Source organism: Zonotrichia leucophrys, chromosome 2 (genome assembly GCF_028769735.1).
Source record: "Zonotrichia leucophrys gambelii isolate GWCS_2022_RI chromosome 2, RI_Zleu_2.0, whole genome shotgun sequence".
In the NCBI taxonomy this organism is placed as follows: domain Eukaryota; kingdom Metazoa; phylum Chordata; class Aves; order Passeriformes; family Passerellidae; genus Zonotrichia; species Zonotrichia leucophrys.
In genome coordinates, this window is record NC_088171.1 from 29,743,231 (window position 1) to 29,767,985 (window position 24,755).

Consider the following 24,755-nt stretch of genomic DNA (forward strand, 5'->3'; position numbering starts at 1 on the left):
AATATTACAAGTGAAAGATAAAATCAAGAACACTAATTCTGAGTGTTTTTCAAAGTTATTATTGTGCAAAGCCGATTTGTTGTTATTAGTTATTCTGAGTCAATATAGTTGCATGCTTTCTAAATTGAAGAGAGCAGCTTTTTTAAAATTAAAGTATGTGCTTCTTAAAAAAAGTTGTATCAATATCTGTTTATGAGCAGTAGGAACCTCATGAAAGAGATTGTTGGTTGAGGATTTCTGAGGTTGCTTTTTGATGACTTTTAGTTTGTTTTGTTTTAAAGAGAAAAATTTGAACTTTAATTGAATGCATCTAGTTTTTACCCTTGAAAAAATTTATATAACTTTAAAAAATATTTCCATTGTGGTCTTCAGGCTGGAACCATTTTAGCATTTCCTCCAAAACCCTTCCTTTGCCCTTCAAAGATCAAGTCTTCAGCAAAAGAGAAACATCTATTCTCTATATCTAGATACTCAATCCATTCTAAACTGATATCAAATGCCCATGAAAAAAGAGGCAAAACCAACTTTAATTTTTTTTTCTTAAAAGATTATTTTAAAAAGATTTTACACAGAAATACATACAAACAGTTCCACAGAAAGATATAAAACCAGTTCCATGGACTATACCAGTGGTTCTCAAAGTAGAATTCTCTGAACTAATAGATTTCTAAAGCAATAAGAAGCGAGCTGCCTTTGTAGTACAAACCACTGCTCAAACCTTGCCTTTTTACTCTGAGGGCTTGTGCTCTCCAACACCGGACACCAGCAGTGGGATGAAAGCTATGCCAAAGTGGTTCTAGTTGGGCTGCCATCTTCTGTCAAAGGGAAGGAGACAATGAGTGGACTGCTTGTTAAGCAGTCAAAGAATTGACACCCCAAATTAAAAAAGGACATCGTGCTGGATTGTGCCTCCTTCCTTGCATGAATGTGGTAGATGAAAAGATAGAAACTTCTTGTATTGATCCATTTACACTATTGTACAAATAACATTCTATGAGAAACAAAAAACTTAACAAAACAAAACCAAAAAAAAACTAGGTTCTTACTAAGTCAAAAGTTATTCCAAATGTTGTCTGTTTATTTTTAGGGGGAAACACATAAACATAAATGCTAGCTTATTCTGACAAATGATAAGGGCTACACAGTGTCCACAAAATGCCACAGAAGACTGGAGAGAAGCATAGATTACATTACAGATCTCCCCTGACTTTAAGATACAAAACTCCAACCACTTTAACCATAATTAGCAGCCTCATTTACATTATTTTTTATTTATAGTAAAAAAATGTGAAATTCAAGACTCTCTATCACATGTTCTGCTACCGTTCAAGATTGTTAGCAATCAATAAATTACTAGGAATGACAGGTATTCTTCTAATGAAGCATTTAATAAAAATAAGTGGGTTGAAGCTTTCTATTAGCAATTGTCTAAAGACAGTTAACTAAATATTGGCTTAATATCACAATGGGTTGATCTTCCGCTCAGGGAATGTGAGTCTCGTAAACAAAAGTTTTACTGACAGCTCAAGAAATAAATACACATTACTAGGGCTCTTCCTGATAGGAAAGATGATTTAAGGGAAGTGTTTTACTCCTCTTAGAAAGTAAAGTGTTTTCAATGAAGACTTATCTAAAATTATACTTGAATGAATTATGTACCTTGTATCCCTAATTTTCTGATAGCCATTGCTAAACATTGAAGGAGTGGACATTACAGGGACAGAGGTCTAGATGATTACATTATTCCTGATTCTACTGACTCAAGAATAGCAGTGACCATTGAGCCTAGTTTCTTTCTGATTGATCTGTTACAACATCTATATGAATTTCGATGAAGCCCACATATTTCATCTTGACATAAATAAGAATTTTTTTTTACACTGAGAAGAATCCATAACTCGAAGAAGCTACTCAGGGTTGTGATTGAGTCCCTGTCACTGGGAGTTTTCAAGTTTCTTTGCTGCATGTTATTTAACTTTAGTTAACTATCTATACCCATGAGATATGTGGAGAAGGCATAAAACAAATATAGTGACAGTGGTGTCTTCTCCAGATGCTTCATTGCTCTGAAGTGTCATTTTACTCACATGTGCAATGTGGCTGCATTGGCCCCAGTGGACTTCAAAACTGGATCAAAAATACTCTTTGCAGCCAAATTATAAGTCCATTAGACCATTAAAAAAGATCCTAGTATATCTCATTTATTAAAAGGGCAGCAAGGTTTGTGAAAAATAGCTCCTTATTCCCAGATGGAATAAGAGCTGCTCTCTGCAGTCACAGAGACATTTGGTAGTTACCACATGATGTTGACACAGCTGCAGGGCCTGGTTGCAGCACCAGTTTCACATGGCTCTGCTCTTTCCTTCCTCCCTCCTCCCTCCTAAAATCTACAGAAAAGTATTGGACAGCTTCTCATGTAGTTGGTTTGTGCTTGAGTTGTTACAAGACTCTACCACTGTCTCTCTTGATGTAGGCATGTTTGGCTTTTGTATTTTCAGTAGGGCTATGAAGTCAGATCAATGCCTGTCTTTGAATACAAAATTGGTTGTTGGAACATGACTGGGTCAAGAGTTAAATGGGGACAGACCAACAAAGACAAAACACAGATGAATTAACTCCCACGGGTGGGAGTGAACCACAAAAAAATAAATTCATATTGTCTGTGTTTAGTTAGGTGCCTTACTGGATCCTTTGGCCTTCTTAAATGTGAAAAACTTTTGTGTCTAACTTATCATACAACCCAAAAAAACTCAGAAGAGAAGGCAGAAAGGAAAAAGCTATTAATATTTTAACATTATGACCCACTGGGATTGGGAATTGTTTCTGCTTTAATCATTGAATAGTGATCCACTGCTACAATTTTTGCCTGGAAAATACTAGATGAAATGTAGACAACACAGTACAGATTTCTAGACACAAGTCTCTACCCTCCTTTCCCTTTCTTTTGATTGATGAGTAACTGTTTTTTATGACAAGCTCATGCTGTTAAGTTACATAAAGAGCCTCTGCTACAGTCAGATTTGTCCCTAATGCAAAGTTTAGTGTTCACACACTCCTCTTTTTTAAACTCCTCCAAACATTTAATATTCTTTTGGCAACTGTTTCTCTTGGAAGAGTTTCTAGACGCTCCTTCAGAAAACACTTTCTTTGTCATTATATGGGGAAAAGGGCAGAGAAAAGGGAGTTTTATTCTTGCACCTTTTCAAGTTTTAAGCTGGTCCTAAATGGGAGCTACTGTGAGAGATACATTATAAATGAAAGTAAGAAAATATTTTTCTTTATTCTGAGAACTGGCTGATCAAATATCCATCTGTGAGCTACTAGGGGAAAAAAATCCATGCTTTCTCTGATTTTTTTTTTTTTCTGCAGAGAGCCAGGTGTTAGAAATAAATAAAATGGGTTTTAGACCTGCTCTCTGTGTGTAGCTATTAGTAACTTTTTGCATCAAAGTATATTGACTGCCATTTTTAAATCTGATTATTTGAAATATTTTTTCTTCCATCCCACTAGATTAAACTAATTTTTGCATTCTGTATTGGTACTAAATGATTTGCTTCATATTCTTTGACAAATCCTTGGCCAATTCCATTCAATTTAGCAAGAATCACTACAGATTCTAAAGTTTAACTGGTGACCTGTCAGGTTATTTTTTATACTCCAGTTATATAATATTAGTTTTATATATTTTAGACACTATTACATAAGCTTCTTATTGTATAGTACTCCATTATAAAGCAACTTTTGCCACAAAAAAAAAAAAAAACCACACCAGTTCTCCATTGGCTTTTAAACTATTTCACACAGAAACATTCCACATATACTGCATTACCAAAAGCAAATGGATTATACTTTCTCAGTACTCAGCAACACTGGAAATCCTGGAAGTTGAATATCAAAGGAGGAGAAATGCAAAAGTGCCTTCTAGGATCAAGATAACCAGCCTGTCTGGTACACTCAATATTTTATATGCAGTCACCGAGAGTTAAATGTCATTGAAAACCTTTGAAGCAAAGTCCTGTATGAGTAAATTAGGTGTGTCCTTCCTCCACTGATGGGCACAGAAGTGAACCTTGCCAGGCAGTTTGTTGTAAATCACTCTGGGGCTCAGGTACATCTGTGTGGCTCACTGAATGTAACATAACTACTCCCCCAGGCTCCTCCAACAGGCAGCAACATCGGGGTTGGTCTAAGATGAGGGTAGAACAGATGGAATTGCTCACTTCAAACACTGACATTAGTTAGATAAAAGAACAGTACTTCCAGTTTCCAACAGTGCCCTCTAATCTAGTTTTTGCAATCCCATCAGAATAAAAGAAATTAGATTAGCAGGACGAAGATCACCGTCTTCTATCCAATGACCAACTGAAGCCCTAAAATGCTGACATTTTCTAAGAAATTTAAATGTAATAACAATATCTTTCTGTTCAACTTTGGATCAGAACAGGCTTGCACGTCTCCCTCTCTATAAACATGCATTAAAAACCCACCCCAAAACGCAAACAGAAAAAAAAATCCCACAACAGCTGAAGCTGAATACCTGGGGAATTTGCATCCTCTATAGTGCCGAATGACTTTATATATAAAAGATTAACTATCTGGATATTTGCCTGGTATTTATGTTCCATACTTGCAATTATTCGTAGTGCCCAACTGGGATTCGGACAGACAGGATCACAAAATACTTGGCTCTTGATTTAAGTGATATATCAACATTCTGAAGTAAATGGGAAGTCATTGCACTTCACAGAAACAAAAACAAAACAAAATTTAAATAACGATTTAGAGAGAATATGCATTCCACGACAATTTTTTGAGCTTTTGGAAGATGGAGAACATACCTGATTTTATTTTAATAGATGGGCTCAAAAAGTCCTAAACAATAATAATAATAAAAAAACCTTGCTTTTTTAAACTAGGTTTATTTTTGGAAGAATTGCTGTGTTTTGTCCCATGAGAACTATAGCTCTGATGCTTCCTGAATAGATCTTGACCTTCTCAAGTGCTCTTTGCTAAAGAAGTTACAATACAGATTACACACCCTAAAAATAGTAATTCAAAGGATACTTATGAATTTTAATCCCTTTTTCATTCCTTCTCGAGGCGGTTAGCAGGCAAGAGGCCTCTCCTCTCCTCAGAGTGATGTGAAGCTACCCCTAACAAAGCTCGTAGCTGGATAGAATGATAATCCTACAATTATTTGCTGTATCTAATGAACTGGATATAGCTTTTGTCATGCTTTAAGTCAGAACTGAAGCTTCAGTTAAGACTTGTGTAAACCCTCTATTCCATCAGTCAAAATATCTTGCTGCTTCTTTGGTAGCAGTCTGAATGCTTGGCATAAGACATGAACTACCTTCAGAGATATCATTAATGATAATGGATCAAATATGGTCCCTAAAATTGCAAAAAACCTCTGAAATTAGAATTTCATGCATCATTTTCCAGATTTATCTTTTAATCAAAGAAAAAATCACTCAGAACAGTAGTTATTACTGAGGTTAGCTAAAAGCACATACTCCATTCACAAGTCTGAGGAACAAACAATATCCAAATAGATTTAAACTATTCCATTATCTTTTGTCTGTATCTGCTTTTTGCACAATACAGAATCTAGTCCTCTCTGCATCTTCAGACAGGAGTTCAGATGATGAGATGTTTTGGCTTGGCTTTGTTTTGTTTGATTTCGAGGGTTTGAGATTTGATTTTATCTTAAACCCATACATTCTGGATTTCTAACTTATATAGCAGTCTTCTAGCTGCCCTTTGGTAGCTGTAAGCCTAAGATGACAGATTCAAGACATTTGAAGACAACTACATGTTGAGGAACAGTTGTGTCTGGAGAGATACTCCTCACCACAGTGAGACAGATAAATCTGTGGATCAGAAACACCAGAGCCTGAAAAGGTATTAATCCATAGAGATCACCTGAAGTTTTGTCTGGTGGCTTCCAAATGCTTCCTGAGGCAGGGTTTGATACCTAAATATGGAGTAATTATTCTGTCAAAGCTGGTGATGAAGCCACATTGTCCTAGAACATGCAGTTCTTGGAAAGGATGCTCCATTTTTGTTACTTCTTGCCTCTTGGGTCTGCTTTTTCCAATGTCTGCAGCAAACAAGTCAACAATTCAACCACTACCAATCCACTACCGTGATTGAATTAGAGGAAAAACTGTTCCTGGACCAACCACAGACCATATTTGTTCAGCTGTCCTTAGGGTTCTGCCTTTAGCCAATGGGTTCCTTCCTTAGACAACATGACAAAGAATAAGAATAGCCCAATGCACTGGGTCCAAACACCACATGGAACTACCTCTCCTGCAGCTTGAATAAAAAATATCAAAGCCGTGGCTCTACTTCATAACACAGGGAATCATGCTGACTGGTTTTTTACTGGATGTAATCCGGCAACTATTAAGACTTTAGAACTGACTTCTCTGCTTTACCTATGTGCTAAATACAGTGTCATTCTAGTCTTTTATCAGAACCACATGGTCTGTTTATGACATATCTTCAAATGTTATTTTTGGATCTTTTCCAGTCTAACTGTCTTGATTTTACAATTACACTGCTGCTTTATATAGATCTCATTTAGCCCTTGATGGACTACAGACATCCTGTTTTCAGGCCTATTATCCAACCTCTTATCAGTTCCACTCTAAACCATTATTTCAGAGAGTATCTGTTGTAGTTGTGCAACTTTCTCAAACTACAGTGTTTTAATCTATCCTTTCTAACAAACTTTTTCTAATTAAAGAAAATAAAGCACATTTTAAGACAACCACACAAGAAAAGGCTAATAGATTAAGATATAACAATATTACTACTTTTATCATATGAAACAGAAATATCTTTTGCATAAGTCCAATGCTGGCACAAATTATTACACTTCAAGCAAAAACCTTCAAACCAAAAAATTAAGTCCTCCTTTTGAAGATTTCTGAGGCATTGGAATTTATTTCCAACTTGTCACCAGGGTTTCAAGAGCAATCTGACCGATAACCTTAGACAAGAAAAAAGCCTCCTGAAAATGTGCTCCTTCAAGCAAAAGACAGGTTAGAATTTTAATTTATTTTCTTGAAATGTTTTCTCAGGTTGAAGCAAATGCTCTCTTTGCAGGCATTGTGCTCTCTATGCTGCATGACAGGAGAAAGCAGATACAGATATATAGCTCTGGAATTACATTTAATGTTAAAGGGATCACTAAATATGTTGTTTTTCAGGGTTTTGTTTTGAAACATCCTGTTGTTCCAAAATGCCAAGGTTTAGCACCAGCTATTTGGGGAGCTGATCATAAGAATCACCATTATTACATTACATCACGTGTAACCTCAGGCCAGACACAACTGGTTGATGTCAGCTGCTCACTGAGAAGTATCCCCACTTGGGAAAGGAACATTCGTAAATATGCTGCTCCCTCCAACTAAAACAAAGTTACCCTGTCATCCTCATCACAACACTTTCATCACCTTAATGACATGTATTTTGCTGACAGAATTACACCAAGGGGTGCAGTTCCCATTAAATAAGGTGGATGTGAGGAATAAGGGTTAAAGATGGCCCCATTTAATGACCACTCATTATAGAACTAGCTACTTCCAAACCAGTTCATAGCAGAATATTTTTTCCTGACCAAATTCTTATTGTGAGAGGCATGGAGAAATTTTGGAGTCCAGGATGGTTGGCACTTTCAGCTTCTAGGTACAATAAATTAAAAAGATTCTTTTTTTAAATATTTATTAAAAGTACCTAAAGGATTTGTATAATATTAAGAATAAAAATTAGAATAAAAGTACCACCACTACCTCAATCACTGCATTTCTAAAAGCAGTCAGCAAAAAGATTGCTTTGCAATTTTACCAGAGAAAGTAGAGAAGGAACTGGAGAATTATTCTTTGATGATAAAAAGTATTTATAACGAAAATCTTCAAGAATGTCATCTTGAATGATGACCTATTTCTCACAGAACCATCACAAGAGAACTAACCCTCCATTTATGTTGAGCCCCCAAAAATATAAACAACGCACTTCATAGCTGTGATTGCAAAATATTTTGCAAATCTGTACCAGTTTTCCAAGGAGTGAATCAAATAAGCAAAACAGTCTCCGAATTTTTGTAACTTCTTTCACACCAAAAATACTGAATTGGGATTTCAGTAGCAGAGAATTAGAATAAGCTTCTGCCTCAGAGGTCCCAAGAGCTAAGTAGACCAAAAGTCCAAAATAATCAGTTTTCTGACTAAGCACTTTATTTTCTAGTTGCTTGAAGAGGTTTGAAAGTATCTCCCAGTGTTTGTCAGAACTTTTCTGAATGGCTTGAAGGCTGTGATGCACAATGCCATGGCTGATGAGTGTAGTGCCTCAGAGGTCTACAAACAATGCAATTAATCTCTGGATCTCCTCCATGAAAAGCAAACAGTATCAAGTTCACAGTTTTTCTCCTCTTCATTCTATCCTTTTTCCAGCACAAAACCAATTGTACATTAACCAACATGAGTGAAATGAGACAAATTAGTAGTACTGCATTATTGTTTTTCAAAGTAAAAATTTAAGCTATCAGCTTCCACAGCACTGCATATGGACTGATCTTTGAGTGCTACAGTAGAAGGCTCACTGGTCTATGCTACTGTTATATTTCTCAAATATCAGCTCCTACCTTCTGCTACTATGAACCTAGATCTTATTTGTACCAATGCAGTCTTGAAATACTGCATTTGGATATACTATGCTGTTCCTGCTGCTTTCATTAGCTATAAATAGTCTACCAGACTAGTAATTAATTCTAGGTTAAATTAAGTGCAAGAAGTGTCCAGAACTCATGGCTTTTATGAATGGTCTATCCCAAGACTGGAAAAGGGCATTATGAAAAAATATATAGAGCGTTTTCTAAGCAGGAGGTGTTAATATCAAGTGTAAATGTACAAGAAATGAAATCTTAGAACTTATTTTTCTCCTCTTCTTTAGGATTTACACTTTTTTTATCCTCCATAGTGACCTAAAAATGTTGTGTTGATAAAAATGTAAGATTCATCAACTGTGTATCATCTAAGTTAATAGAATTGTTTCTCTACCTAATAATTGGGGAATAGTGAAAGCAGAGTTGCACTTTTCCACCTCATTCTTTGATTTGAGACTGAACCTAAAAGAGATACACTTTCACACCCTTGGGGAAAAGAAATAGAAAATTAATCTTCCATTGCTGTTCTGCCTCTGTTAGCAGCGGGGTATGAGGTCACACTGTTGCCTCAATAAAGATTGCTCAACCTCCTACGCCAAGTGATGTGGTTCCTGCAGAGTATGAACAGCTTGTCTATGAAAGAATCTCTGGATGCAGTGGCTCTATAAATACCTAGCCTTTGCTGTTAATAAGGTATATCAGCTGGTGAAATGTCTTGCAGATGACTAAAGGCTATTGAACAGTAGTTTGCCAGCCCTGTAAAATTGCTCTCCCACACCTTCTCCTTAGAGTTCACCCACACACAGGCATAAATCCGGACAAAACTGTAAGTTCCCAAGGTGCAAGGTGCAAGATATAAAACTGGGGATTTAATGCCCACTTTCTCCCCATGCCATATTCCTCCAAGATGGAGGATACAAAAGAAGGAGTGGGTTGTGTGGTGGTGGTTCCTAAAAAGCAAATACTGCAGCTAATGACTCCCTAAAAATGCTGGGAAATGCCTGGATCACATTGTTATCATCACCCTCAATATTACCTATGTTTTTCCTTTTCTGTGTTAACTCTCTTGAGCTGCATTTGTGAAAGAATCATAGAATATCCTGAGCTGGAAGAGACTGAGAAGGATCATAACATCCTAGTCCTGGCCTGGCACAGGGTAATCCCAAGAATTACATAATGGGTCCAAGAATGTTGTCCATATGCTTTTTGAACTCTGCCAGGCTTGGTACCGTGACCACTTCCCTGGGGAGTCTGTTCCAGTGCCCAATCACCCTCTGGGTGAAGAACCTTTTCCTAATATCCATCCTAAACCTCCTCTGATACAACTTCAGGCCATTTCCTCAGATCCTACTACTTGTCACCAGAGAGATCATTGCCTGCCCCTCCTCTTCCCCTCACAGGAAGCTGTAGCTGCAGTGAGGTCTCCCCTCAGTCTCCTCAGACCAAGTGACCTCAGCCCCTCCTCTTACAGCTTCCTCTCAAGAGCCTTTTCCATCTGTGTTGCCCTCCTTTGGATGCTGTCTATACTTTTATAGCCTTCTTAAACTGTGGTGCCTAGAACTGCACACCAGTCCTTGAGGAAAAGAGTAGTACAGGGTAAGACTAGGAAAGGCCTACAGGGAAACCTAGGATATCAGCCGCAACTATTCGAGTTGCAGTTTGAGTTCCTTCTCCCTTTAAAGGGTTTCTACTAACCAACCTCACTACAGAAGGATTTAGAAGATTACAACTAATCAACCTCATCTAATATTGGCAATTTCCAACACCAGCACTATAAAATATTCACTTGCACGGCCTTAAATGCACATCTTACAGGTTATGTCAAACAAGAAAGTGGAACAGATGAACATATGAAGTCACCAGATCTCTGCTCTCCCCACAACCAATAAAACAGGTGTGCTGTGGCTTTTTGCAGCTGAGCACAACACAAATCAACTACTCCAGCTAAATGGGTAAAAAAGGTCCTTGATAAGGGAGGAAATATAAGAACAGGGAACAAGCTCATGGAGGAGACATTCATTGCTAGTGCCTAACCTGAGTTTTTAGCATATTCTTTGGCTAGAGGTTCTACAGATCAGCTACATATGTGAAAGACCATCCCTGTTGTTTTGTTTTGAACCTAGCTCTGACTACATAGTGGCCTACTTGCTAATTTTTGCTCCTCCTCTTCTGTTGCAGTGTGTTGCAATTCCCTGTTTTACTTCCCAGTCCCTTCCCAGGTGTGGCAATACCCCTCTCCCTTCCCCCTCGCCCCCTTGCTGAGTGAGTTCTGTCAATCAGGCTTAACATTCCAGCAAGGCATTGTGTGGTTGGTCAGGTTCAAAGGATGCTCTTCAGGCCTGGGTTCATTGGCCTGTCTGGGTGTCATAGTCCCCTGAGACCCTGCCCCTCCCACCTGGTTGGTGCCTCACCTGTCCCTTCTCCTCCCCCTGTCCCGGGGTTTAAATTGAGCAAGGACCATGTGCTCAGTATTCTGTTGGAGCTGTTACCTAAGATTCAGACGTCTGTGACCATGGAATAAACTCTGGATATAAACCCTCCAACAGAATCCGTCTCCTTTTCCTCCTCACCCTAGCCTGAAGCCTTTCCACCAAAGGTAAACTGAGGTTCTACAAGCCTGGACTTGTTTCAGCGCCCAGCTGCAACATCCAGCCAGCCAAAAGTGTCTCCGAAGTGAAATACCACAGTTGCCGCCTTTGGCCCCGCAGCAAGGGTCAGACGAGCCCAGGCACAATCTACCTGGTAATATTGGGATCATATTCCAATACTCTCCCCACAATGAAGTAATAAGGCAGCAATTTTCTGCTCAGAGCCTGTGTGCTACAAATGCATCATTGTTAAGTCTCCTCTCCAAGTTGTCTTCTTTCCCTCCATCGCTTGATTGAACACTTCAGCTCTCTAAATTTTTACTATTTGTAACAGAAAATAACTCAGACACTTGTAATTCAAAGGCAGAAGTACAGTACTAAAAAAATCCCAAAATAGACAATATAGCATCCTCAAAAGCCCCACCGCATCCAGACCAGAATGCATGATATTTTTAAAAATTATTCATGCCTTTGCACTACTTTTCTAGCTATTAGGAACAATATGATTTATTACACCATCTAGTCAGATTTACAATCAAACCTACAGTGGTCATATTTTACAGTATTTCATTATTGACTTCAAAAATGAAGACAAGCTTTAAGCCCTGACTTCAGGGATTATACATTTCAGGGAATATTTCAGGAGAAAATGAAAAACCCCACACCTTTATATTAATTTGCTCATATTCAACCTTTCAGCTTCCCTCTTCCTTGAAGTGATAATATAGTTTATTTACATTAACATCCAGGCTTCCCTAACTCTTGCTCACCAAACTGGTGGCCAGTACAGTCCCCCCAGCCTCCAACTTCAAGGCCTGTTGTCTTTTTGTATTTGTCCATGATTACACGTCTCTAATCTTCACATAAAAATACTCCACACAGTTCTTTCTCACAGTTTTTTCATGCACTCACAAACCAAGCTAATTCTCAGCTCTTCTGATCTTGAATCTACAAGTGTTGTATTCCCTACTACTCTAATAATAATGGAAGTCCCTTCCAGTACCAAGTTTCAAACCTTTTTTCCAGAGCTGTCAGTCTCTTGCCTAATCCTGATGTGAACACCTCTAACATTTTATCTTCACAGATAAATCAAGGAAGTTTTATTCCTCAGAGCCTGATCTTTAAGAAAGAGATGTTACATTTATAGATCATTTTAGAGGATATAATTATATAAGCACAATTTAATAATTATGAGTCATTGTGGATATGGAAAGAGTAAATCATGTTAAAGAAATCTGGTTACTTTTAAAAATGAAAAATGTTATTAGCCTAGATAAACCAAGAGTCCTGACTTAGCAGGGGTCTTAAAAAGGTTCAGAGGAAAGTCAAAAGGATGGATCATTGTTATCTCTAAGAAAGATTTGTTGGGGATGGAGTAAATCTTTATTAAAACTTTTCTCCCAATATCAAGCACTGGTGACCCAGCATCCACATCTGAAAGTCTGTATCCTGAAGTCTGACTCTTTCCCATCCTTGATGGGTCTGTGTTTTTAGAGCATCTGATTTTCCTGTAAGAGTGGGATAAGTTCAGTTGACTCCAGATCTGATGCAGCTGCCTGCCTTGAGGTTTGAGCAGTACCAAGGTATCACTTACTACCCAGAAAAACAGGGGATTGGATGGAAAATGGAAAGGCAGCTGCTGAGAAGTGAAGTCTCACAGGATTGTAGATTAATACCAGCAGATTTTCATATTTTATTCAATGGTCTACATAAATCTGTAATAAGTCAGACCATTAAATTTGCAGACGATACTAAAATAAGCAGAGTATTCAAGACTCAGAGGGATGCAAGAATAATCCTGCCATTAACAAAATGGGCTCAGAGGTGAGATAGGAAATTAAATAAGTATTCATTTAATGTAATGAAAATTGACACACTTCAGTAAAAATAATGTTCAGGACACATACTGAGACACTTACAACTTAAACTATACTAAGGTAATTAATATGTAAAGAGAGTGAAAGTTATGAGCTATTCTTGCATTGCCATTCATAGTTTTAAATTCTAAGAAGACATGACCCCTGTCCTAAAGAGATAACAGATTGGCACAGACAAAATAACACACTGTCATTTAATACAGTAAGAAAGAGTGCCTGCCAGCAAAGTCTAGAAAAGAGAAGGAGGAAGGAGAGCCCTCTGGACCTGTTAATCACTGAGATGCTTCAGAAAAGTGACTCTCATGGCCATTGCCACATTTGAGTTTTGCTATTCTCTACAAAATTTATATCAGACTAGAAGCTACTCAAAAGCTACACAAAACATTTTAAGAAGAGAGCCCTCAGGTTTGAAAATAGAAATGTTGTATTACCAACTATTTGAATATTAGTCAAGAAAATTAAATGCCTATTTCTAAGAGGAGGCAAAACCACCCCAAAACAAACAAACAAAAAAAAATCCCAAAATCTAACCACTAAAAGCAGGCATTTAACTCTCTTAAGGTTGCTGAAGGAAAAAGGTCCGAGAATAAATCAAGAAGAAAGCAAGCAAGTGGCAGAGACAAGGGCAAAAAATGGAAAAAACAAAGTCAAGAACGAAATAAAGCAGACCTGCTGCTGAGCTAAAGACAAAGATCCTTTGCCCTAGTTCACACCAGAGAAAAGCAACCCCCAGAACATCACAAGAAGCACCAAAATACTTCTTAATTATATAGTAAAAAGACTGTAAAAAGCAAAGTTGTTCTTTATTTATACCACTATAACAGCTTGTCATAACACATACCTCCAGATGGAATATCCCTTTCTTTTCATTATACTAGTGAAGAGTCTGAGGAAGACTGAAAAAACTCCTCCTCATAATTCCCCTTTGAACTATCTATATTAAGGGCAGCAGGGTCCCTTGCTGTATTTGGTTTAGCCTAATTTCCCTGGATGGTCTATTAACAGCCCAAATTAACTAGAAGTATCTACAAAAGTGTAGAGATTTGGTTAGACCTCTTATTTGCTACAGTTTCAAGAGCAAAATTTCAAGGAAAAATCACAGCAGTGTTAACAGAGGGAAACTGCCAAGGTCATCTGATTCAATTATGTAGGAGCTTAGCAACAAAGGAGAGCCGTGAAATACTGTAATAGCAATAGGTCAATGGATTACCACAGCATCAAGCAACATCTTGAAGGAGATCAAAGTAGTAAACAAAATGAAATGCAGTGATAAGAATGAAATAAGGGTGTTCAGTTTTTTCCAGTGTGAAAGACTGAATGATTGTAAAGGATCCACATCTCACAGCAATATAAATAAGAGGAGGGGAAAAGATGCTACCTTTACCTCAGTTAAAGAGAACTGAAATAAATTTCTATTCCTTCTTAAATGAAAAATTTTGTTGGTGTCTTTACTAAATAAAGGAAAAGAACTCCGATTTTTATAAATAATGTTATCCTAAAATATTTAAACAAAAAGCAGAACAGTAACAGGACATAACAAAGTACTATTTAAGATTCCCAGAAAACAAAATAATTCATCTAAGACATACTGCAGTGTAAAAAAAACCCCAAAAACCAGTGACTCATACTGGTAAGCAAGCACTCTGTTTCTCTGATGTAAGTTGAGAGAACATAGTTTGATAAGTTTGCGAAAGAATTGCAGTAAGTGTATCAATATCAATCAAGTCCAAGGGTATATCAAATATACACTCTATGAGGAAACATTGCTCCACACAAATGAAGGGCATACTCTGTGATATAAGTGGAATAAAACCTGGTAAAATACCACAAATTCTGATTATTAAAGATAAAACCTCATTTATATATAAACTTACCAGATATCAAACTCGTTGTGAATGAAGATCATGCTAGGTGTCAGGACAATGGAACCACACTCTGTAAATATGAGTGCATCATCTGTCAGTCTCATCTCCTTGCTGCAGGCACCAAATTACATCTGCAAAATATTTCGTCTTGAGCACATCTGCTGGTAAATATCAAGATCTAAGCTTGTGTCTGAATTTACAAGTGATGACATTAATAAGTCTAATTTAGCAATAATATTTCCTACGGAAATCTCTGTAATGCCTCAAATGCAATAAAAAATACATGATAATACTACTTAATAGCAAATGTCAAAATTGTGGGTTCAGTCCCAAAATGGGACTGAATTGGCCCCCTGCATGGGCCATTCATATTCAAGAGCTGGACTCCATGGTGCTTGTGGGTCGCTTCTAACTCAGAATATTCTGTGATTCATCTGTGATTCAGTTACTATAGAAGGTGGAAGACACTCAAAAGCTGAAATCTTTATTCCTCACTTCTTTCGGGTTTTTTTGTCTCCTCTAGCAGTCTCCCTCACCCCATCAAGTCAGCCACCCACATCGTTGGGCCTTCAAGACCACTGCACTTAATGACACCCAGTCTCAGTGAGTTTTTACTTAGTTGAGTAATTCTGCTTTTGCAAGAGATGGCAAGAAAGGAAGCATCTATTAAACTTCTTTCTCTCACTTTGTACCATAAGAATGTATCTATTACTCTGTTTAGGACAGGAAGCGCAAGGAACTCTGGTACTACAGTCTACTACTGATATTCCTACCAGCTGTGTTAGGAAGCAATACCAAAATATTTACTTTCAAATTTCATTCTAAATTTATTGATGATTACTTTCCCCGTTCTATCTTAGCTTCCTTGCCAATCAGTTTACAGGCTTCTGTTTTTCAATGTTTAATCCCTGAGGACTCAAAGGTTATATGGAAATTGACCTTTTCTCTCAGGTTCTGGTGTGCACCCCAGTGTGTTTTGAGTACCTGCTGGCACACACCAAGAACTTTCCATCCTTCCCTCACTATGCCAGGTGATTGTGCCTGTCTGAAAGCAGCATTGTGTCCTCAATCTGAACAAGAGGAATTCCCTGCTGATTCCAGCTACCATGCAATCTACAGACAGCCTGGGGCAAGCACTATTAATGCCTCTAAGCTTTTGGTTTATTTCTTATAAAGATTACTCATTTTACAGTCTTCAAATAGCCTTTTTTGCCTGTTTCTGCACATAGGTGACTGGAACTGTATGTAATATTGTGGTTATATGGAGGGGATCTCATCAGCATCTTGCAAAAACAGCATTAAGCCTTTCCCCTTGACAAGGAATTTCTCATTGCACACCACCTCCTTTCTCAATCCTTTAGAGACCCCTAGAACTGGCTAGCAAACCCAGTTATTCCTTCTCAATTACACTTAGTCACTTGTCCTTTGAGTTTGCAGCAGGTTTTTGTCATTAGCCTTTCAGTGAATGACATTGCTGTTCACATTACTGGAGTTCATTACATTTCTGTTATTCTATTTATTTAACATTATACTATATACAGATATGTCTGTTCCAATGTCTGTCAGCTTTATCAGCTAATTTTCATTTCTTCACTCAAACATTCTCTGCCAAGGTAATTAGAGAAAAGTTTAATAATAATAACCCCAAGACTGAGTCTCTAAGAGTCTAATATTAACTCCCATGGGGTTTTTTATCAGCTTCATCCAAGAAAATTAGAACAGGTGAACTGCAGGAGACCAGAATTTCCCTTTCACATAATTGCTTAGGCTAAGTATATGATTTTTGTGTTGAACAGCCCATGAAAGATTTTTTAAAAAATTTTTCAATAAATTCAAGTATTTTTGAACTCCAAAACCAATTTTTGCTTTAATAAAATTCTACAGCTGTAAAGTTAACACTTTATTATGTGGTAGGTGGACTCCATTTTCTTTTGAACCTAACGTCCTATAACTTCATTTGATGTTACCAATTTGTTTTTCAATATAAAGGAAGTTAAGGAGCATCCCTTTCTACTTTTGATTTTATAAAACACAATTGTATTCCTTTTCTTGAGAGTGAAATCTATTGTATTGTCATCTATTTTTTCTGTTTCCTTACATATTTCATTATTACTGCATTTATCACAATCTCTCTCAAACATTGCAATAATTGTTAAAGTAATGATAAATAATAGAATACACTGTTCTTGAAAAAAAAAAAAATCACTTACTCCATGGAGAAATGGCAGCAATTTAATCTGAAATGACCTTGCCTTTGTTAACCATTTTACTGTTTTTCCTATTTACCTGAGCACTTTAAAATTTTCTTCACTTCTTAAACACTTTTTGAATTCTAAGGTCAGATTAATGAGCATCAAATTAACTGTTTCCTCTTTTTATCTAATATAAGTGTAGTTTCTGTTGTTCTCCAGGGATAAAAGCATCCTTATTTTTTCATTATTTTGGAAGACTAAATAATGGGTGCCCAAAGCTGAACTCATTAAGCTTCCCTAGTTTTGTTTCCAAGAATTATTTCCTTTTTATATATTCAAACTCATGAATCGTCCTCATTTTGTTTTCGTGTTCTATGCCTTCCTCCTAATTTGAAACTGAAACAGGACATTCATTTGGATATAGAGACATAATTTTAGAATTGATTTTCCCATTCCTTTTACAGCTTTTGAGCTCAATATTTTGGAGCTCTCAATTGATCTTTACTAGTGTAAAGCTTCCTAGGTAAAGTTTTCTTTGCTGATGAGTTCTATTTTACAATTCTTTCAGATTTACTTCTAGTATATTTTTATCACAACTGTTCATTTAGTTAGGTTTAGATCTTTCCCTGCGTATTTATGTTCTTTATTCTGTTTATAATAATAATAATAATTTGTTTTGTCTTTGTAAAAGCTCTTTAGGTGCCATTGGGAGGGATGATTTCTTCAAAGCAGTGCCTTTCTACTAGGTTGCATCACCATGGATCTAGTGAAGTACCTGAACTAGCATGCTGCCCCTACAGGCTGAACAGTGGGGAAAGGGATGGAGCAGGCATCCAGGTGGCTCTGCACAGAGCTGTGCTCTGTCACAGCTGAGATGGAGGTGGATTTTAATAAGACAGGACAGGCTCAGCCAGGATGTCTCTGTTCTGTGCTCTCAGTGCACAATGTTCCAAGGAGCTTATCAGCACAGCACTGTGCAAACCGGGCTGGAGCCTTTCTGAGCTTAATGGACCCAATTGCATGATAGAAGAGCAGAGGTCTAAATACCTTTTCAGAGTCTGGCTGAGAATAGTCAGGTATATTAGAAGCTCCTGGCCATACCAGAAAACAGATATATATAAAATTCCCTTGTGACATCCCTATCCCTCTGTTTCTTGTGATCTTACCTGTGAAGTATCCAGCAGAGATATTAGTGAGTTTTATTAATTTAAACTAAATAAATTCGTCCCTGAATATCTATCTTCAAGCTTAGAAAATTAAACTTTATGCTTCTAGTATTCACTCCTTATATTCATTGGTGCAACTGAAAGCACTGTTCAGCAGAGAGAAGTGACTCTGCAGTGGTTGCTCACCTGTACTATGTCATGAAAACTGTCCATAAAAGTGAAATGGACACGGTACCAAACCAGGATTATTTTTAGGTAGTAATATTTGAGCAGAAAAGTCACAATATGCTAACTAAACTACTTAATTACTTCCTATTTTATTCTTTTACAGACAATCCGAAACTACCAAAGAGTATGATAGAATTCATCTTGAATAAATGTAAGGTGTGATTAATTTGGATATATTTTGATTATAAAAAGTGTCTTTACAACATCATTAATGTTTCATTTCTCCCGCAGGCTCTGTAAAGGCTGAACAAGAATGGAGAACATACCACTGGCTGTAAAAATTCAACATTTCTCACTCAGCAGCAGGAGAAATGGATGTGATTTATCTGAAAACAATAACTGCATTATAAATTATTTTATGTGGTATATTCTGGGGTTTAGGCATAGAAATCTGCAAAAGAAGCAGTTCAGAAAACAGTAATTTGAGGCTTTGTCAAGTAGTTTTGCACTAGATTGTTTGAATCAATTACATTTGCTATTCTAAGATCATACTTCACCTTTTCATTTCATAGTAAGTTCCCTGTCTGACTAGTTCCCTGATTGATGTGTGGGTTTATTATCATAATGGAGTGAATAGGATATAGCCATGTTGTTACTGGGGAAGACATACCAGAATAAATAAAAGCAAAACCAAATTTTAAGATACATGAAACAATATCAGGAAGTACAATCCCATTTAAAACTTTGGTTTCTTGGGAAAATAGATTTTCCTTAAAAATCAGAATTAACTGAAATCAAATCATATGCAAAAAACCCAAACCAAAATAAAACCCTATCAAAATTTATAATCTGAGGCAAGGATGAAACCTCCAGATTCTTCTACAGGGAATTCTTTATCATATTTTTGTAGAAAAGAAGAAGCCAGGAAAAAGCCCCAAAATCCCAACTTCTAGAAAATGAAAATGAAACTTTCATATGAAGATATTCATCATGACCCAGATGTGGATGAAGAGAGGTGGCTTGAGGAAAATTTGCATTTCTCCAGTGTGCATTGAGGAACTCTGAGAGTTCTCAGGAGAATAAAGAACAAACAGAAAGAAAAGGTCCTGAAGAAGTCCTGAGGACTTGCCACAGCACATTCTCCTTGCACCTTTCATATCTCCTAATTTCTCCTAGAGGTTTTGTGAGGTAGCATTACTCAATACTGCCTACTCCTGACACCAGGGACTGACTGCTAGAGCTGTTTCACAGTGCCTATATGTTTAAAAAAATGTAAATACATTCAGTAATTTAGTGCAATGTAAATCCACCTGCCACATTCACAAATTGTTTATCAGTCTTACACTTCTGGAAAAGTCTAGGACCCTTGTTGTAAGCTCTAAAGAGACACAAGCCACATTCTCAGTACAATCCATGAAGATAGCTTGCTTACTCAAAGCAGAGCTAATTTCATTCCAACTACTCTGGATGGCTGTGTCCCTTTGACAGCAGAGACATCAGACATCATTGCTCATGAGGCAGGCTTGTCAGGTCTTTGCTGACTGGCTGACTGCTACTGTACCCACTCTGTTAGATTGGGTTCTGTTAATATTTGTCAAAGCCTTGAGAATATCTATAGAGAATTCAATCAAATACTGCATTTGTTTCACTTTGAAGTTACAGCTTTAGTGATGGGTTCATTCTAAACAAACTTCAGACAGCTGGGGAAGTTTCTTAGTTCACCCATCATCAAAAAAGAGAAAGGCACATTTTTCTTCCTGAATCTGATTTGAACTAATGCTACCTTTTTTTTTATCAGTATTTTCATTCTTGTGTATGTTTTGACTACAGATATATATCTGTTTTTCTTTGAATTGAAAATTTTATTGTCCAACAATTTTGCTTTTACTAATATACATTAAGATTTTTTTCCCAAATATTATTCTTCAAAGCTCCAATAGATGTCACTATCAAAATATAAAAGAGAGCTGGTTGCATAATGCAGTCAAAGAGAAACAGCAGGGAAGCCTCACTCGCTGAACTGCTTCAAATCCCAGCATGAGAGCACAACTCATTAAGCTAGACATCGAAGTGAGCAGCTGCCAGCCATAGACTGCATGTCTTTTCATTCTTTAAACCCTCACCATTAGATCAAAAATATCTAATAGTTTCACTGAACATGAAAGTAACACTGAACCTACTGGGTGTTTGGGCTAATAAGCAGTTTCCTGTTAGGTTTTTTCCTCTCTGCCCATTCAACTTCAAAAAAATGACCTATCTTTTCTTTAGCCCACTTTGCACATTACTGTGCTGTGTTTTACAAATGCTCCTTTTTCCTGTTAGTCGGAATCACATCTGGAGTAAGTCTGCTGTGAAGCTTTACTACTGCTTTTGGAATGACATGTCAAAACATGACAGCACTGCTTGAAACAGATAAGTAAAGCTTATAAGTAAAAATATTTCAGAGCTATTTGCCCATACTACAGAAATCTAAGCTTTTTTACTGACCATGAAAATACTTCGTTCTTTTATCTAACCCTTAAGTCTTTAGGAAAAAACCCCACATGCTTTCTGTATGAATATTGGAATCTTTCATTGTTCTGAACAATCTCTTTTTTATACTGCTTGAAAGAGGAGGTAAACTCTATACTTCTACAATATGATGTGGAGAGGAGTCTACTAGCTCTCCTGCCTTGGAAAACTAGCTACTTTAAAATTAAAACAAATTATTTCTTTATTTTTAAATAAATAACATATAGCCCCTGATTCTTAGGAACACACCTGGGAATGGGAGGCTTTCCACATTCAGAAAACCTTGTGGCTTTTTCTATAAATCTCTGCAAGCTTGTATGGTGAATGTAATTTTGAACAAGTAGTATTTTCACTGGTGCAAGTTTGTCAAGTTTGTCCTTGCGTCAGGACCCATCCCCAAACTAAATTGTACCACAAGATGTCAGCACAAACAATTCCCATATTGGTGGCTCCACATGACTTGCTTGTGAACCTTGTTCCAGTTTGAAACTATTTTGAGCAACAAATATGCCCAAAAAGTTTCTAGTCTATTTACAAGCAAATAGTTTAAGGATGAAAGAGAATAATTGAGTAATTTGTTGCAGGATGGCCTGTCCAGCCTAGATCCCCACTGTTTATGTAGGAAGTCTTCTTCCTTTGTCTAGAACGCCTGACCTGTGCATTTATTCAAAGACACAGACACCTGAACAGTTCTGCTAAAGAGAAGTGTGTGGCAACAGTCTAGAGGACCTTTGTGCTAGAATGCAAATATCTTTGTGAAAAAAATTATGCCTGAAGCTACACAATTTACAATATGCTACTGCAGTTACCTTTTAAAACATATTTTAAAACAATTTGGCTGAGCCACAGTTTAATGAGCTTAGGATGTGAGGGAATTCAATGAAACAAAAAGAAAAAAACAATGAAACACAAAGGTCACCACAGCTACTCAATTTATGTCAGCCAAAGACTGGGCTCTTTTCAGTGAAACACTGTAGGAATATCAACAAGCTACTGATTTTCTCTCATCTTCCTATTTTCATATTTTTTTATTTCCAGACCAGCTTTGATTTGGGATATGGGAACCTCCATAAGGTATAAACATTGGGGCACGCTGGAGACCACCACACATGAGCAAACACTACAGGCTGCAAGGTTTCTTCCCACCAGAAATGACATGGCCTGAGTACATGTAATTTAAAATTAGCTCTTAGGCAACACAGCAAGTGCCTTTTCCATTTGCTTTTTACCTGCTGTTTCTTGTGAGGAGGAGTTATTCTTTCATCTCTTATTAATCTTCTCTGGTGTGCTACTGACAGCAGGAAATTTATCTGTGATACTCTCTTCATGTTAGACTCAGTTCATTAGAGAAAAGTAGACTCCAGGTACTCACACATGGTGTCTAAGCAGTTTACTTGAGTGACCACCTCCAGAGATTCTGTAAAATGGGAAGACAGAAAGCAGGCTTAAACTGTACAGCATCCCTCTTGAACGTTAAAACAATCTTGCATAGGTATTGCATCCACAGGAGATGGCACAAGGGTCCTCAGCATAGCTGGCTTGCCCCATTGTGCCTTCCCTGTAAGAGGCATAAGAAAGGCACTGAGACCTTTCAAGGAATGCAGGTGAAGCAAAGCCAAAATCAGCATTCTCCAATAGCAATTGCTATAGCGCAGAAGATCATTAATGGGATTTTAACAATCAGATTTTCACCAACACCTGGAATACAGGATTTTACCCAGCCTATAATGGTGAAGGGCCTTGAGGGGAGGCTGGATGAGGAGCAGCTGAGGTCACTTGGTCTCTTCAGCCTGGAGGAGACTGAGGGGAGACCTCATTGCAGTTACAGCTCCCTGTGAGGGGAAGAGGAGGAGCAGACACTGATGTCTTCTCTCTGGTGACCAATGACATGGACCCAAGGGAATGGCCTGATGTTTTGTCAGGGAAGGTTTAGTCTGAATATAAGATAAAGTTTCTTCACCCAGAGGGTGGCTGGGCACTGGAACAGGCTCCCCAGGGAAGCAGTCCCAGCACCAGCCTGACAGAGCTCCAGATGCATTTGGACAATATCCTTGGGCAAATGGTGTGACTTTGCAGGGCCAGGAACTGTCTCTGATGATCCCTGTGGATCCCTTCCAACTGAGCATACTCTGTGAGTCTGTGATTCCATATTTGCTATAGAGGTAAAGAAAATAATATCAAGCTCACAATGACCATAGCCATGAAAGGCTGAAAATTTTAGCACAATTTTTAATGCATAGTTAAAAAAATTAACATATCTTCTCCAGACAAGCAAATAAGAAATAGAAAACATGAAAGGAAAATATTTTTCAATACAATTTTGGCTCTCTTATCCTAAGAAGCTGTTTCCTAGTTGAACCACACAGCCATGTAGTATTATTATTTTGCACCTTTTTAACCTCACCATCTGCTGAATATGTAGTCAGTAAAAACATGGAGGTTATGACTGCAGGTACCCAGAAATTACTGCAGTTACTAGAGATCAGTTACCTTCTGGAAAACACAAATCTTCATCTACATATCCCATTCTGTCAGAATTCAGACATAAATCTCTACATCTTAGAAACCAAATGTATATCTGCTAACCAGACAAGCTCAAGGACTCAGCAGTATTAATTCTGTTTCCTTGAGATCTCCTCAACAGGAAAATGGACCTTATAGTTGAATATTTTCCACAGAGTATATTTAGACTACATAACTACATTTTCCATAAGTTCCAGAATATCTTCCAGAAAAAACAAAAACATCCCAGTGCACATTTTTGGCAAATTTGACTGAGCTCAGACTGTGCAACTGAACTAAAAAGCTGAATTGCTTTTACATATATTAATAGCATATTGATTAATATTTCATAACTCTTTTTAACACTTATCAGTCATCACTACTGTTTCTCTCTAAAATCTTACAAGAAGACGTCTCTGATAATTTCTTCAGCATACTAACAAAAATGAACTTCATAGCTGCTACTCTGTGTTACACTGCCTACAACTTTATTGTTTGTAAAATACTATCTAGAGTAAATATCACCTGAACTTTTGTTTATTCTGAAAATTCAAAAGGAAGAATTTTTTTAAAATAATGGACTTCAGCATCCACTAAGAAAAAGTAGTTTCTGATGGTGATTCACAATCATTGTATACAATCCTGTATATTCATCATTCTAGAAGAAAAAATTACAGTATGAAATGTGCTAAATTACCCTCTTTAGTGGATGTATTTATCACAGCTACAAGGTCTAGTGGTCTATCTTGGTTAATTTCCGTATCTTGCATGTAAGTGCAATAGAATCTGATAGGACCATAACGACTTGTATGGTGAATATATGTCAAGTCTTCAAATGCACCAGCATACCATTTCATCCTCTTTATTCAAATATTGTTAAAAAATCCCTGATCTGTAGGAGAAGACCCATTTGCTTTGCACTTATCCAAGACACAGTGTAACTGAGAAATTCCTAAACAGGAATAGCCCAAAGAAAGCATAATAACAGCAACCATCATCACAAATAGGCCACAGGAACTCTTTGTGGACCGTCTTCTCTGTCATATCTGTTCTTATTAAATATCTATCTTGAATGACAGTGACTTTGACCTGTTCACTTCTGTGCCTGATGGGCCTGTAATCGTGATAGGCTTGTAACTGTCCCTGTGCCAGGTCACACTCTCCCCCAGCAGAGACTGCAATAGCCTGTGCTCCTTTCTTGCTCTGCAAGTT

At 37.3% G+C, this 24,755-nt stretch overlaps 1 long non-coding RNA gene across 2 annotated transcripts; it reads right to left on the reverse strand.

The window, feature by feature from the left end:
• Positions 1-691: 691 nt before the first annotated feature.
• On the reverse strand, positions 692-22,848 carry LOC135443069 (uncharacterized). 2 transcript variants are annotated; one of them, XR_010438794.1, is made up of 4 exons: positions 22,759-22,848; positions 22,271-22,458; positions 15,014-15,135; positions 692-815 (listed from the first exon to the last, which is right to left on the reverse strand). It is a non-coding gene; the product is annotated as an uncharacterized LOC135443069 (long non-coding RNA). The 2 variants fall into 2 exon arrangements; XR_010438793.1 differs by lacking the exon at positions 22,759-22,848 and adding an exon at positions 22,630-22,696.
• Between the last annotated feature and the right edge of the window lie 1,907 nt (positions 22,849-24,755).